We start from the raw sequence: 15,741 nt of genomic DNA on the forward strand, positions 1-15,741 counted from the left end.
GCGCAGCCTGAAACCAAGATGAAAACCAGCTCGTGCCAAGCCCGGATATTCGTCTTCGTCTTGATTTGCGCTACGTCTCTTCAGCCTCTGTTGTATCGCAACATTATATTTGCGGGAACATGGGAATCGGTTGGCGCAGGAGAGCGGTAATTGGAGATCGCGGGGAGAGGCCTTCGTCCTGCAGTGGACATAAAAGAGCACGATGATGATGATGATGATGATGCGTAAACTACCTCCCCAGTTCCCGTGCTAAAGACAGTTTTGAAAGACCACACTCCAGTTCTTTTTAAGCTTCCATGCATTGAATTCTTTTATTACTGAATATTCAATGTAAGAACGAGCAGAAAGCGGGTTAGCCGAGGAGCGAGATTTTGAATAATCGTATCACGAGAAGCCTACAAACAAGGACACGAAGGACAACGCAGGGGAACTTACTTCTACTTAATGATTGAATTAAAGAAATGATATATTAAAGGCAGCGAAAGTGGATGAAAAGACTACTTGCCGCAGGTGTGGAACGATCCCACGTGTACTCATTACGCGTAATGGCAGATCGTTAGAGCATCGCTTGCTTAATGCGAAGACGCGGGATCGTTCCCCACCTGTGGTAAGTTGTTTATTGTTTCATCCCCTTTTGTTGCCTATAATTTATCATTTCTTTATTCAATAGTAAGTACAAGTAATTTCTCCAATGTTGTCCTAGGTGTCCTTGTTTGCTGGCTTCTCATTATTTGAATATTCAATGAGGACACATCGTAAAAATTCCCAAAATCAATCACACTTTTTTAAATATTTATATTCACGGCGTCTTCCTCTGTCATACAGGGAATCACTTTTCATTGTCAGCAAATCTGCCCTTGCATTCCCTCTGATAAATAGTCTGTTCTTGGATCCTATATTTTACGAATTCGACAACGCATTTGGCACTAGGTCCTTGACGTATGCAGGAATCCTTAACTCGAAGGTCGTAAATGAGACGTCCATCTAGAAAAAAAACAAAATCCAGCAATAAAAAGTATCAGCTGTTTATATAAACGTTCTCAGAACAGCTATTCAAACTATTTGTTTTATAAATAACGATGCACACAGTTGCTGCCTTTACTGCTCAGGCGTGAATAGATCGTTTAACAAATGGCTGATCGTAAACCGAAGGCTATCTTTTACACGTAATTATTTTGCATGGCCTTGGCAAAACATCAAAGATGGTTAGTTCCAAGCGACCGTGTTCAATATTTTTCGTAGAAAACTATTTCCAAACCTGCAACGCGAGGGGGGGCCACAAACTCGTCTTATTTTAACATTTCTAACACACTATCAACCTGGAATGATATCCTGAAGAATTGGGAATATACCCAGTCATCATTCACTGCACCCACGTCACGTGTCATTAGCTAGTACAATGCAGCAATTCCGTGCGCTCAGTTCTCTGCCTTTATTTTACGGTGGTTAGGATGGGCAGATTCTAGAGGTAACGCAGGCAAATCACCGCTCGCCTCAGTGATGAAGTACGATAAGAAATGTCATTCGAAACAATTGTCACATTATATTGTCCTGCTCGTAGTTGTTGCCCTTTCGTTCGCATGGCAGAAAATTAAGAGCGCATATCCTGAATGAGTTCAGTGAAAAAAATAGTGCACAGGGTTACGCTCAAGCCTGGTTACAAGGAATTGATCTACTCTGCAGTAATAGTTCGATAGACCACATAATTCAATATATACATTCAGGTTGTACATGCCAAAACCACAATCAGGCCAGTCGTAGTGTACAGCTCTTGTTAAGGTTGTTTACTGTGCGGTTAATGCACAATACACGAGGGTTTTAATGCTATCAGGATTCGTTGGGAACATTTCCACCGTTGCGTTAGGTCACATTGCGCCTCACTTTTTTGCCCGAGTACTTTGGGTTACTAAGAACATTCTGGTTGCTGTCTGCCGAAGCTGCCAACATGGACCACAGGGTATGTGCCCGAATAAAGAACCTGCTACTGGCGACTATCTAATTCCTACTACATATTTTTGGTCACTGAACGTGTGTCCCTGTGTGTGGTGCCCTAACAAACATTCGGGACGAGGTCTCTAACGTTGGTACACGCCCATACTTGGCCAATCCGCAAGAATAGATATGCGCCAAGATGGCACGCGGGTTATGTAGCCTTAAATGGAATAAAACAATAGGATCCCATCCGCAACAGACACCACCGAGTATAGCATGGCCGCTTGACAGATGGCTATCGGAAAGGCATTGCAGCCAGAATATTAGTCCTCTCCCTAACGAAGACGAGTCAAGCTCATCGTTGAAGTTTGTACCACTTCTGCCGACGAAAAGCTGGGCTGGTCTGAACTAAAACCTAGAGATGCAAGTTCGGCTTCACCGCTCAACTTTTACTTTGTCATCACTTCTTGTGTTTTTTTTTGCCATTGCAGGGCAGGTGACAATTCAAAAATTTACCTATCAACGAATACACCTAATTTGAGAGCATGACATTTTTGTATTGGGCGCCAATATAACAAGGTAACAATGTGCATGGGCACCATTGTTGGGCTATCAAACATGAGCGATTACTTGGATCATGGTTATTGCCTGACATTGGATAAATTTCGAGTGCACATGGGAATACACTTGGAAGACACGCTCATCACGGATTCCAGTGCCCCAACTGGAATGGGCAATTCGGTTGCATGAGATACCACACTGGACTTAAGAATTATCAAAAATGTTGAGAGGACTACCTGGAGAAACACCCTAGAAGACCTAAGTAGCGACCACATGACCATCGAAATCACGATCCCCCGAGCGGGAACTACCCCCCCCCCCCCCCCGATCAAAAGCGTCAAATGGACAAACTGGGACAAGTTCCGCAAGCACTGGGATATCAGCCTAGACGACGAGCCGATCGGTGACATTGACACATGGATCGCGGACATGACCAGGGATGTCGGGGAGGCCGCGCAAACCATCGCTCCCGAAATCCTAACGGTGAAGATGTGCAGTCGCCTCGCTCACGTCTGGGAAGCCAAGAAATCCATGCAAACCCGATGGCAAGGACAGCGGCTCAATCGAAAGCTGAGAAAAAGATAGCCGAACAAAACAAACAAATTGAAGGGAACTGCAATGCCTTGAGCAAGCAACAGTGGGACGAAGTATGCAACGCCGCGGATGGCCAACTCCACAACGGAAGTATGTGGGGACTGCTGAGGCACCTGCTGGGCGAAACCCAATGCAAATCCAAGCAAAGAGCTGACATGCAGAGACTTCTGCACAAAGAGAAAGGGGCGGCGAGCAGCAAATCGTCATGAAACTCTTCGACAAGTACCTACCGCAACGACCGACGGTCGAGCACGGCCGGTACACTGCCACTCCTAGTTCCAAGTTAGATGAAGACTTCAGTGAGGCGGAAATCAGAACAGCACTCCAAGGACTCCACGGCAAGTCAGCCCCAGGACCGGACAGGGTTAACGACAAAACGCTCAAAAACCAGGACGACAAATCTGTCACAAAACTCACGGGCTATATGAGCAAGTGCTGGAGAGAAGGCCGCATCCCGGAGCAGTGGAAGAGGTCCAAGGCTATCCTCATACCCAAGCCCGGAAAGCCGTTGAGTTTGGAGAAGCTACGCCCAATCTCTCTCACGTGGTGCGTCGGTAAGGTCTTGGAACACGCCTTCCTGAGCCGTATCAGCAGCCATCTAAAAAAGACAGAAGCCTACCCCCAAACAATGATAGCCCTCCGATCCCGCCTGTCAACGCAGGACGTCATGTTGCAACTGAAGACCCAGATCCTTGACGACAAGACAAGGAGCTGGGTCAAGACAAGACAACACTAGAGCCATCCTAGGACTAGACCTGGAGAAAGCATTCGACAACGTCGCTCACGAGTCGATCCTGAAACAAGTGTCTAATCTGAACATGGGGGAAAGGGCCTACCACTACGTGAGGGACTTTCTGAACGATTGCAAAGCCACCCTGACGGTTGGAGACCTCGAGTCCGAAGAATGAACCCAGGGAAGTGCAGGTGCCCACCAGGGCTCAGTTATATCTCCGCTCCTTTTCAACTTAGTCATGCTGGGTATCCCCAGCAAACTACGGCAAGTCGAAGGAATGCACCACACTATATACGCAGGCGGTATAACGATTTGGGCGGACCGCGGCAGTGACGGCAAAATTGAGAACGCACTACAAACGGCCATTCACAAAGTCGAAGAGTGCCTCCAAGGAACGGGCCACAAATTCTCCCCGAGCAAGTCCGAACTACTCTTTTACCGGCCCACGCGCAGAGGCATGCCACCAAAGAGCTACACGGGACTCAGGGAGTACGAGAAAATCGGCCTGTACACCCAAGACGGAAACGCAATCCCTAAAGTAAACAAGATCAAAATTCTCAATATGATCATTGAGGCCAACGGAGCTAACGGCGCAAGCGTGAGGAAGATCGAAGGCAAAGTCACCAGCACCACGAGACTCATAAAGAGAATAACCAATAGACACGCAGGCATGAAGCAAGAAAACGTCATTCGACTCATCCACTCCTTCGTTGTCACCCACATCGCCTACGTAGCCACCTACCACAACTGGTACGTCGCGGAAAAGAACAAGATCAACACGCTCATAAGGAAAACGCACAAGATAGCCCTGGGCCTCACGGAATTGACGAGCACCGATCTCCTGGCTCAGCTGGACATATACAACACCCTTCAAGAAAGCCGAAGCACAACGCATCTCGCAGCTCGAACGCCTGTCGACCACCACGACGTGAAGGTACATTATGAACACGCTTGGCATAACGTACCACTACCAGCACGGCCAGAAAATGCAAATCCCCAACAAAATCAGAGACACCTTTACGGTGGCAAACATCCCAAGAAACGTGCATCCTGATTACAACCGAGGTAGAAGAAAGGCAAGAGTCGAGGCTCTGCTCCATTCATTCGGCAGAGAGAGAAACGCGCGCTTTGTCGACGCAGCCGATTATCCGAACGGCCAAAAATACGCCGCCGTAGTCATAGACACAAACTCCAATATCAGAACCACATGCAGTGTATACACCAAACACTCGGAAATAGCGGAGGAAGTAGCGATCGCGCTGGCCCTCACAGAACAGGAATGCGAAGTCGTACTAAGCGACTCGCAAACGGCACTAAAGGATTACGCCAAAGGTAGGATTTCCAAGGAAGCCCTGTCCATTCTGGCCAAAGCGGGCAGATCCAAAACCGCGAGCTCGAGGATCATATGGTTCCTCGCGCACGTCACCACGGAAGGCGACGCGCTCCCGAACCTAAACGAGACGGCGCACCGGATGGCGCGAGACATCACCCGCCGCGCCGAACAGGGCAACACCTCTCGCACGATAGCGAACGCTTCTCGAGCAGCAAGGGACAGGTTCACCAGATACAACGACATAACCAGTGCATATTTGAACGCCAGAAGGATATGCCCACCGCCAAGTCCCAAATTGAACAGGAGGCAGGCCGTCGCCTGGCGACAACTCCAGACGAACACCTTCCCTAATCCATTCCGTCTGAAACGTATCTTCCCAGATAAACATCAGGACGACACGTGCAAATTGTGACAGGAAGGACCAGCAACACACAAACACATGCTGTGGGAGTGCAATGTAGTTATAGGAGGGATGGCAGTTACTCCGGAGACCCTGTGGCCGAGGTGGGCCGCCGCTCTGCGCAGCTCAGACCTCGGAATCCAGACGTGGGCAGTCCAGCAAGTCCGTGAGGCGGCGTTGAGGCAGGGCCTTGACGTCCCCCGTGGGAGACCTGAGCCCGGGTCGCGTTAAAGCTTGCCGAACGTACAAGAAAGTTGTATCCATCCATCCATCCACATGGGAAAACGTGCACGCTTCCTTCAGTGAAAAAATTTTAACTTTATGGCGCAACATTCACGAGAAAAGCAATGCCATTTCCGAAGTGTCCTAATTTCAAGAAAGTGGTTGTTGCCATGTGAACCCGAAAAGTGCTTGGCACATAAATATCACAATAAAATATGCGTATGCCTTGTTAGGTTCATACGGCTACAATTAAAAAACAAGCAAAAACAAGCGCTAGAAACTGTGCAGAAACCTGAAGCGGTTGTGCACTACGACAGAGTGAGTGGTATCAACAAAACAGATCAGCACATCACTTACTACATATGGCACAGCAAAAAGGTTACACAAAAAAGTTTTCCAGCACCACTCAGAGGTAGCTGCTACAAATTTCCTACGAGAAGACAAGAGATAGGAACTACATTATTTTAGGCTTCCGCCTGAATCGCGTACTAGCTTTGATTGACTAGAACTCCAGACCACAACCTCACGAAAGTTGCAAGTCCTCAGCTCCTCAAATGCAATGGCGTGTCGCTCGCCAGTTCCCCGAGTATATTCCCTCAACTGCTCAATGTCAAAATGCAACAAAGCGATGCTTCATGGACTAAAAACAATCCTCGGCTCATTGGTAGAGCAGTAGTCGGAAGGAAACCAAGAGCTGGTGCAAATACTGCAGCGTGGTGCGATGTACCATTCTTTCGTTTGAAGTGTGCCACACTGAACTCAGCTTTTATAGTGGTGAAAGCCAAACTTTACGCACATGTCCTTATAAAAGTGATATAATCAATCTGTCCGAATAAAAAAACGCGTTTTTCTCTGATTGATTTTTAGAAGACATGTTGTGAATGTTTTATTAGAAAAACGTGACCCAAAGTTCGAGTTTCTTGTGTGAAGCATCTCTTTGTTGCTTCTTTAGAAACAAAGCAGTTCACTATGTTTCGGAATCTTTTCTTTCATACATGCTTCTTTGAGCCCGTGAAAGCAATCGGTGAATTCAAATTGTCTTTGCCGAGAATGCTCAATAAATGAGCACTAGACAAATTACGGAGTTATCTGTTGGGCTGCTTACAACGAACACCATACAACTAACTGTGTTTGTGATATCATTCGGCCTTGTGCTTTACAGCGAGATTGCCACCTGTGTTTGGGGTGGCAATCTCATTTGTCTCTGCATTGCTTCAATCCTAATGGCATTAACGTCAAGATGCTCTTAGCATTTATTCTCCTGTATTGTCTCACATTCTGCTCCGATCCGATTGCGGCTACCGTGGCCGGCAACGAACCCGCGACCTCGTAAGCAGCGAAATGCGATAGTGAATTAAATACCGACGGGTACCCTGGTATAAGAACCTTAAATGCCACTTCTTTAATGAGTTCATCATTCACAATGGAATGAAGCAACGCGCCAGTGCGGGACCATCATATGCCAATTTGACTCTTGTAGCAGCTCGTGCAAATAAACATTGCCTACCAGGTAGGATTGATGGCGTTCGCCAGCTCTGTATCGGTTAGCTTTGTAAGGAATCTGCCTGTTTCCAGCCTTTCTTCAAAGTAACCTGATCGGGATTTCTCATTATTATGCTGACATTCTTTATTCTCCATGGCATCATAAAAACTTGGCAAGTATAATGTACGAGCATGATTGCTTTTTCTGCCCAACAATTTCACTGATTAACTAAGAAATCAATATTGTAAGTGACACAACATTCTTGGCGTCCCTTTCTCACCTGAGTTGGAATGAGCATGTCAGCAATGCTTTAAAACAAAGCTGCTTCTATAGTTCGCGCACTCGCTCGCTGTCGACGTCTCCTCCCGCCGCAGGTTACGATGTAGGCGTATCATGCCCTTTTTGCGCTAAACCTAGATGATTGAAATCTAGTGGGGGCGAATAAGACTAAAGAAAACATTCCAAAACCTTAGGTTTCACAAAACAAGATTTTTCGCCATGCAGCTAACCTCGATTATATATTGTCGACAAGACCTGCAAAAAATAAGTACCCTATTTCCACTGTTCAACGCGTGTATGCGTTTCGTATTTTCCGTTCCTACTATATTTCTTCTGCTGTTTTTAAGAAGTTTTTAACAGATACTGCATGCTTAACGCCTACGGTTCCTACCGCATCTATAAGAAACAGTGATATCTGGAATGTTTAAAAAAACAAATGATTAAAAACACCAAAACAATGCACTAGTGCTTGTCAAGTATACTTAACCAGTACAAGCAGGCCATAAATTTGTCGTCGTATGAACTACACACTCACTTTTTCAAATGTAGGGTAATATTCTTCCTGTGTTTATGTTCAGTCCTACTTGAAGTGCTTTTGGCCTGGTGCTTGCTTATTTTTCATTTGTTATTCTAGTTACAACTTATTTGAATATTGAAAATTTCAAGTCGTACTAGAAGTGTTTTCTTAATGTATAAACAAAACAAGAATCAATGTACGCAGTGGTCAGTTTGTTTGTTGTTTGTGTTTTCGAATTTATGTAAAGTAACGTCTCTCGTTCTTGCCATTTGCCCAGGAATAGTTTGCCGGCCTTCTCAAGGTGTTGATAGCAGCTTTTAGCTGGCAAAACTCGTCAGAAAATTTTATTTTTATTTTGCTCCTCACTGTCTGGGAAATAAAGTGAACTAAATTGAACTGAACTAAAAACGTTACTCATGCTAAGCTACTTTATTGACTGAAAGAGAGGGGGTAGTGGGGTATCTTAATAAATTGCGGAGGCAAAACTTGCGGAATTTGAAAAAACGTCTCCTTTTCTACGAAGCTTCTAAAATTATTATCATACATGAAATAAACGGGCTATACATAAAAACCATACACGTGTTTGTGGACAGAAGTACGCGTATATCAATAAACTACAATGAAATCGGATAGCAAATGTTTACCTTCAAAATATACTCAATATTTTTTCCCCGCAATTCTTCAACCAAGCACGTGGCTTCCCCCGCCGGTGTCTATAATTTTCCATTGCTGCTGGTAGCTTCCGATGGATCATGAATCATTATCCATATGTACTATTACATTTCCTTTAGCGCGTTACCGACACATTTTCTTTGCTACCACTTTTCTATGGCACTGTTTCATTGTGCGACAAACACTTCTGCTTCTTGCCCTCTGTGTTAAAGCATCCTCAAAAGGTGCTTCTTTAATAAATGCGTAAGAAGATAAATGAGTTTGGCTAGAGCCCGCAGAGCGGATGAATTTCATGAAAAGGAAAAAAAAATGTCTAGAGCATTGAAGCTAGCCTCAATTGACTTGTCACGGTAACCACATGATTATATTGCGCTATCATCATCTTCATCCTTCACCTATTTTATATCGACTGCAGGGCGAAGGTCTCTCCCTGCGATCTCCAATTACCCCTGTCCTATGTCCGGGATGCGTATTATTCGAAGTGGCATAAAATCGTGAACGCAAATTTATTTCGAGCCATTGCACTGAAATAACATTTCGACCTTCCTCATTAACACCTGCAGTCACTTTCTAATGAAACGACAATTGTGCTGAATGCGGCATCATTTTTTTTATATTTTGAAACAAATTATAGAAGGTGTAAAACTTTGGTAGGCCATTATCATGACTAAAATAAAAGAAATCATCAGGCGTATTGCATATCCTGTAAACTGATTTGCGATACATGCTGAGGAGTATGCGTTAGGTAGTACGTTGCATACCGGGCAGATCATTCCGTCACAAGGATCCTAATGATGAATACTAAAATATATTCACGTTTTGTTTATGCTTATTCAGGACTTTTTGAAGGGCGAGACAGGCCTTTCTTAGAATGAGATTAATCTATATAACATTTTGACTTCCGGCAGAGCTGGTACACACAAGAAAGCAACAAGCCGGCCCATATATAATCATTTAATTCCTGTTTATGAGATACGATATCACGGTACACAGCATTACTTACTTAAATATGCTGTTGTAGAGGTTTTGTGCCACCTTTTCTAGTATAGTTGGCGAAATTCACCGTTTAGTGCTAAGCACATGTGGGGGAAATTATGGTATGTGAAACAAAGGTGTTCATTAAAAAGTGCGAAACAACTATACCATGTGTTGCAATCCACATTTTTCTTTGATAAGACCTAAGTTTTGCTCGCTTAGCACAAACTGAATATCGAGTATTGAAACCTAATGCAGTTTACGTTTTCAAGATCATAAAAGCACACCTTTGTTTTGTGTCTTCACTCTAATAACGGCGCAGCCACCATTTTTGTGGTAATACAGCATATACTCCGACTCCACGAAACTGCCACCTGTAGAGAATGGGGGCATAATTCAGGCCTGTATACTGGGCGAGGATGTCATTCGGTTATGCATGCAACCCAGACAGACCGTGCGTTGCGCACAGACTTGGTTTTTTGAAGTGGTGCAATACACATGGTAAGAAATTGTAAATCAAGCGTGAACGTTGTTGCGCATGCATCACGCGCGGTCGCAGTGCTAGCACTAGTGCGATCAGCCATCAGCAAGAACTTGACAGATTTATCCAAATTTCAGGAACATATACCGTGTGTCCCAGTTAAAACGCTACAAGCTGCTTAAAAAAAAAAGGGGGGGGGGGGGGGTCTACGAGATACGACCATTTCACCAAAGGCGTTTTGTTAACAGTCGAGTTGAGCACACTGGTGATTTTTTCTGCAATAATTGAATAGGTAATTAGTAAAATGAAAAGCCCCGCAACTTCACTTGCATATTTGTGTAAGCTCTACTGTCAACATTATATTCAACAGTTTCAAACGAGATACAATTTTACCAGTTATAAATACATTGTTTTTTTCGACTTTCATAGTCGTTTCTCAAGTCGTAAAGAAATAACGCAATGTAAAAGGGGACGCATGCGTTTCGTCCCAGGCGCCAGCGCTTCTCTCAAAAGCGGCTTCAAACGATCAACGCTACTGACTTGGCGACTGCGAGAAAGTGACAAGGCGACGGCGGGGCTGCTGGTTGCTGGTACGAACAAGCAGCCGAGTTACGCTATTTGCTAGGGCATTTCGTATCGGTTTGGGGGGGGGGGGGGGATGATGAGAAATAAGATACGACTCAAGCGAAGCAGTGAAAAAATATAGGTACTATAAAGTGTGGCATGGCTGCTTGCTAGTCCTTTTTCTTTTTTTTCTTTTTGAAGAGCGTTCTCTGTGCAACTCACATATGATGTCTCGTTGTACTGCTTTTAGCTACAAAAGAAATTGGTTGCACTATGTGGGAAGTGTCTATGGCGTGAATACTGGAAGCTGGGGCCTCATCATAATCCGGCACTCACGTTTCCCGTGATACGACTTTCGAAGCCTTGAACGGCGCGAGTAGTTATGAAAATCTTTATACAACTAAGATATATACAAGTGGTTAGTGCTGCTGTCAACTGTGTAACGGAGCCACGTGCTTTGCCATACCCTCATGACGAAGAGCCATGCGGTCCATTTGCGTTGGAAAAAACTGTCCTTATAAGAAATCATGAATCCTAGGAGAAAAAAAAACGAACTGTTAATTGCTGTATTGAACCAGAGAAACTCTAAAAAGCATCTTACTTTACCGTCCCGATGAAGTACCACCTATTAAAGGTGAGCGATGTCACTGTCGCAGAATACCTTACGTCCACTTTGCACTCAAGATTTCTTCTGTCACTCGTACTGTATGTCCAAATGTTTTCTGATGTATTAACGAACTGAAATTAGAGTGAAAATTAAATATAGTTATTGTTAGACTCCATTGCAGGTTTCTAGCTCTCAATACCACCTTGTGGTCATGGCAGCGCACAGGAGACGTTTATCACAGGTGTGTGCATCTTATAGGAAATTTATTTAAGCCATGGTGGGAGCAGAAATTATTTTTTAATGACTTGGCGAAACTGAACAAGTAACTTACCACAGTAAAAACCACAGGCACAAGAAAGGTGGATAAGGACTAGCGCTTGTCTTTGTCCACCTATCTTGTGTCTGTGGTTTTTATAGCGCTAAGTACTTGTTCAGCTGTGCGAAACCATCTAGCCCAACAATCAATCCTTCAAGGTTTGGGGAGAGCCTGTGCAAACTCCAACAGCTGATCATCACATAAATCAATTGAGCAGCTGTTATCCAATAGTATTTTATTCTTAAGCTCGGGAATATATATAAAAGGTTGTGTGCCAGCGATATATCGCCCAGACTGGGCAGTTTCCTTACCTATGTTATTCCGCAGAGCATCTATAAAGTGAAGTGATGGCGTCACAGCTTCCCGCACGACGGGATCAAGCTAAGCTGGCAATTTTTGAACGCGCTCATGACTGATTTTACCCCTGCCCCTCCCGAACATTCCGCAGCCTCCTCTGCAGTGCACAGGCCTAATTACATATGCACAGTTAAACCAAGTAGCCTGAAGCACGCGATGCCTTAGTCTAGAGGACTCGCGTGAAAAAAAATCACCTTCTGAGCTCTATCGCTCTTATCACAAAAACACAGTTTGTTCACAAACAAACGCCCTCTGCTACATTTAGATATGGTCTCAGGTGCCAAAAATAGGACATGGACAGGCACGCAACCACAAAAACAAGGGCTCACTGTACAAGAAAGAAAGATTAGTAACATCTGCTTTCATGCTAAGCCATGTACCAACTAGCCCGACAGCCGACGTTACTAAGCCCTCTGCTACATATCCAGTAAAAATGGCTCCTCCAAATCGACGCAAGGCTTGGGATTCCCCAGTATACCCCAGAGGTACCGAGATTGCCGAGGCAGTCAACACACAGTTCAAATGCAAGGTGGCAAGGTGGCACCACCGATAGCATGCGGTTACAGCGTAAACCATTGCTGTTTTTACTACAAGTCCCTTCATTCTACAGCGCCTGTGCATAGAACAAAACGGCTGCTGAACCTCCATTGCCCACCTTCAGCCCGGCATGCTTCACTAGAAGTTTTCTGCCCTTTAGTTCACCGAAGAATCCCCGGACTATCCCAGCTGCGGCCTTTTTTTTTTTTTTTTTGAGCATTGACACAGCTTCAACGACAGCCACATCGTTAACGTCAGCGAGCGCTTCGTGTTATACCCCAGCTTTTTGTCATTGGGCAAGGGGGCACCTGTGGCATGCGGCCATAGCGCAATCCCGTCCTGTTTGTATTGCAGGCCCTTCGTTGTACAGCACCTGCGCACGGGATGAAACGGCTGCTGAGCCTCCCTTGGCCACCTTCACTGCTGCAGACATCGTTAAAGGCTTTCCTGCCTTGAAGTTCACCGAAGGATCAACGCGCTATAGCTGCGGCGGCCTTTTTCGTGTATTATTGCGAGAGCATTATATGGCTCATGAGGCGCAAATACCGACGTAGTTCGCGTTGGCGTGGCCAAAGTTATGGAACCTTCCAACGCTGGGGGGAGTCGAACGCACGACCTTTGGTGTTATGCAGAACTTAAGGTACAGTTAAGGTGCACTTCAGGCACTCAAACCCACAATGTTTGTAGGCAGTCGAACTGTCTACCTTTGGTAGGAGTCGAACCCTCGACTTCTAATGTTAATTTAGGTGAAGAGTAAGGTCCCTGGTGTGGTCTCGTGCGGACGCTGTCCTCCCGGTGAGCGCATATTCACCTCATCGTTTAAAAAGTTCAATAATTCCAAGCATTTGCCTCGCAAACCATACTTAGTTCAAGGAACATTTCCACGTCTCAATAATTTCTCTCGTCGTATTCGAGTGCTGATTGCCCTGTTATCGGTTGTTCACGAAACTTTCTCTCAAGTCTCTAAATATTTTAAGGCAGTTTGTCGTGTGTGTATCATGACCGCGCACGCTTATATCTACTCCCGTTTCTCTACCGCGGGTGCGCTTTAAAACCACAGCGCTGCAATTATGCTTCAGAAACTTTCCTTTCCTTTATTCTTCTCCTCCCTTATATTCGCTCTCTTAACTACTACACGCAGAGACAAAGCAACAGCGTTCGCATTCGATCTCATAGATGAGATGAATATATATATATATATATATACATATATATATATATATATATATATATATATATATATATATATATATATATATATATTGCTACGGAATAGTATTACCGATGACGAAGAGGCGAGCAGTAAGAAGACAACGACGACGATTGGAGGCTAGCGCGGGCTGTTGCCTCTTGGCCAAGTGCGCCGTATTACGTTGTAAATATACTTGTATATAGCTTTTCATCTGCGTCTTCTTACGTAACATATCTGGTGGAGGTGGACGTTCCCTGTTCCTCGTCACGGAGCTTCGCAGTGGACGGCATGTCGAGCCTAGCTTCATGGCTCCCCCCGATGAGAACTCGACTCAGTCGCCTCCGACACCTGCTGCCACTTCGACGACCTACATCACTCTCCCTGCTCCTCGTGATCCTGGCGTATTCTCGGGCAAAGGTGGGGAAGACGTCGACGACTGGATCAGCCTGTACGAACATGTCAGCCGCCATAACCGGTGGGACCCTACTATGATGCTCGCCAACGTAGTCTTTTACCTCGGTGGCACACCTCGAGTTTGGTTTCGGACGCACGAAGAGGAGCTCACCAGTTGGGATTCGCTCAAGCAAAAGCGCCGAGACTTGTTCGGCAACCCCTACGGTCACAAACTTGCCGCGCAGAAGGCGCTTTCCGGCCGTGTGCAGACGTCAACAGAGCCCTATGTCACGTACATTCAGGACGTCTTGGCTCTGTGCCGCAAACTTGATGCACACATGACTGAGTCAGACAAGGTATCCCACATCCTCAAAGGCATTGCCGATGACGCCTTCAACTTGCTCGTATTCAACAACGTCGCGACGGTGGATGCTGTTATAAAAGAGTGCCGCCGCCTGAAACTCGCTAAAAGCCGACGTATCGATCAGCAGTTTGCCCGTTTGCCCGACACCCCAGCGACATCTTCCTGTGCCGACGCTTCTCGTCCCAACAACACTGGCGATATTACAAAGATCGTCCGGCGTGAGATGGAGGCCGCCTATCCGGCTGCCTTCGACTCCAGCCCCACGAACGCACCTGCAGTCACGGTTTCCCTGATCCAGGCAGTTGTCCGCCAGGAGATCGAAAACATGGGCCTTCACACCATCTGCTCGGCCCATCGCCCTGATACCCATCCGGCTTCTTCGATTCCGCCCCGTCCCGCATCTTCTTACCCACCACGTTTCCGCAACCCAGCTGAATGGCGCACTGCTGACGACAAGCCCATTTGTTTTCACTGCCGTCGCATCGGGCACATTTCTCGGCACTGTCGAAGTCGCTGGACTTCCCCGACCCGGTCTGCTTATACTGCCTACTCTCGCCCCTCAGTTGGCCCTTCTCGTCCCTATGCCGCGCGCTCCGATAATGCCGCCACTGACTCTCCTGCGCCGAACCACCCCTATTCTCGTTCACCTTCGCCCCAACGACGACAATCTCGCTCTCCCCAGCCCCGTCGCTCCTTTTCGCTGACTCCCTTCGGACGCCGCTCCCAGCCGGAAAACTAGATGATGCAGCGCCTCGAGGTGACGCTGCATTGCTCACTACGCCGCCAAATCCTCCACTGACGTTGCCCACTCATCTGAACCTTCTTGACGTGCAGGTCGACGGTGTTCCTGTATCTGCTCTTATAGACACTGGGGCGCATTTGTCGGTAATGAGCGCGGACTTTCGTATCCGCCTGAAAAAAATAATCAAGGCCGCCACGACGCATGTTGTCCGTGTCGCCGATGGCGGAACAGCCCCCGTAATTGGTATGTGTGCCGCCCGTGTCTCCTTCGCCGACCGCTCCACAATTGTGCTATTCACAGTCATCGCCCACTGTCTCCACGACATCATCCTCGGCTTAGACTTCCTCTCCGCACATTCTGCTCTCATTGATTGTTCCGCCAATACTCTCCGCCTTGACCTGCCTGTTCTGGATCCCGCTGAACCACACCCCAGTCGCCTTAGTTCCGTCGACTTCGTTCGCTTGCCACCTACGGCACTGACTTACGT

General features: G+C 46.3%; 1 long non-coding RNA gene across 2 annotated transcripts in view; it reads right to left on the reverse strand.

Moving 5' to 3' along the window:
* Positions 1-325: 325 nt before the first annotated feature.
* The window catches only part of LOC126534955 (uncharacterized), a 30,682-nt gene continuing 15,266 nt past the window's right edge, over positions 326-15,741 (reverse strand). For both annotated transcript variants that reach the window (XR_011895405.1, XR_007600427.3), the window contains exons 2-5: positions 11,348-11,484; positions 11,213-11,280; positions 9,989-10,075; positions 326-984 (exon numbers count right to left, since the gene is read on the reverse strand). This is a non-coding gene — a long non-coding RNA (uncharacterized lncRNA). The remainder of the gene's footprint in view (positions 985-9,988; positions 10,076-11,212; positions 11,281-11,347; positions 11,485-15,741) is intronic.

This window comes from Dermacentor andersoni, chromosome 7 (genome assembly GCF_023375885.2).
Source record: "Dermacentor andersoni chromosome 7, qqDerAnde1_hic_scaffold, whole genome shotgun sequence".
In the NCBI taxonomy this organism is placed as follows: domain Eukaryota; kingdom Metazoa; phylum Arthropoda; class Arachnida; order Ixodida; family Ixodidae; genus Dermacentor; species Dermacentor andersoni.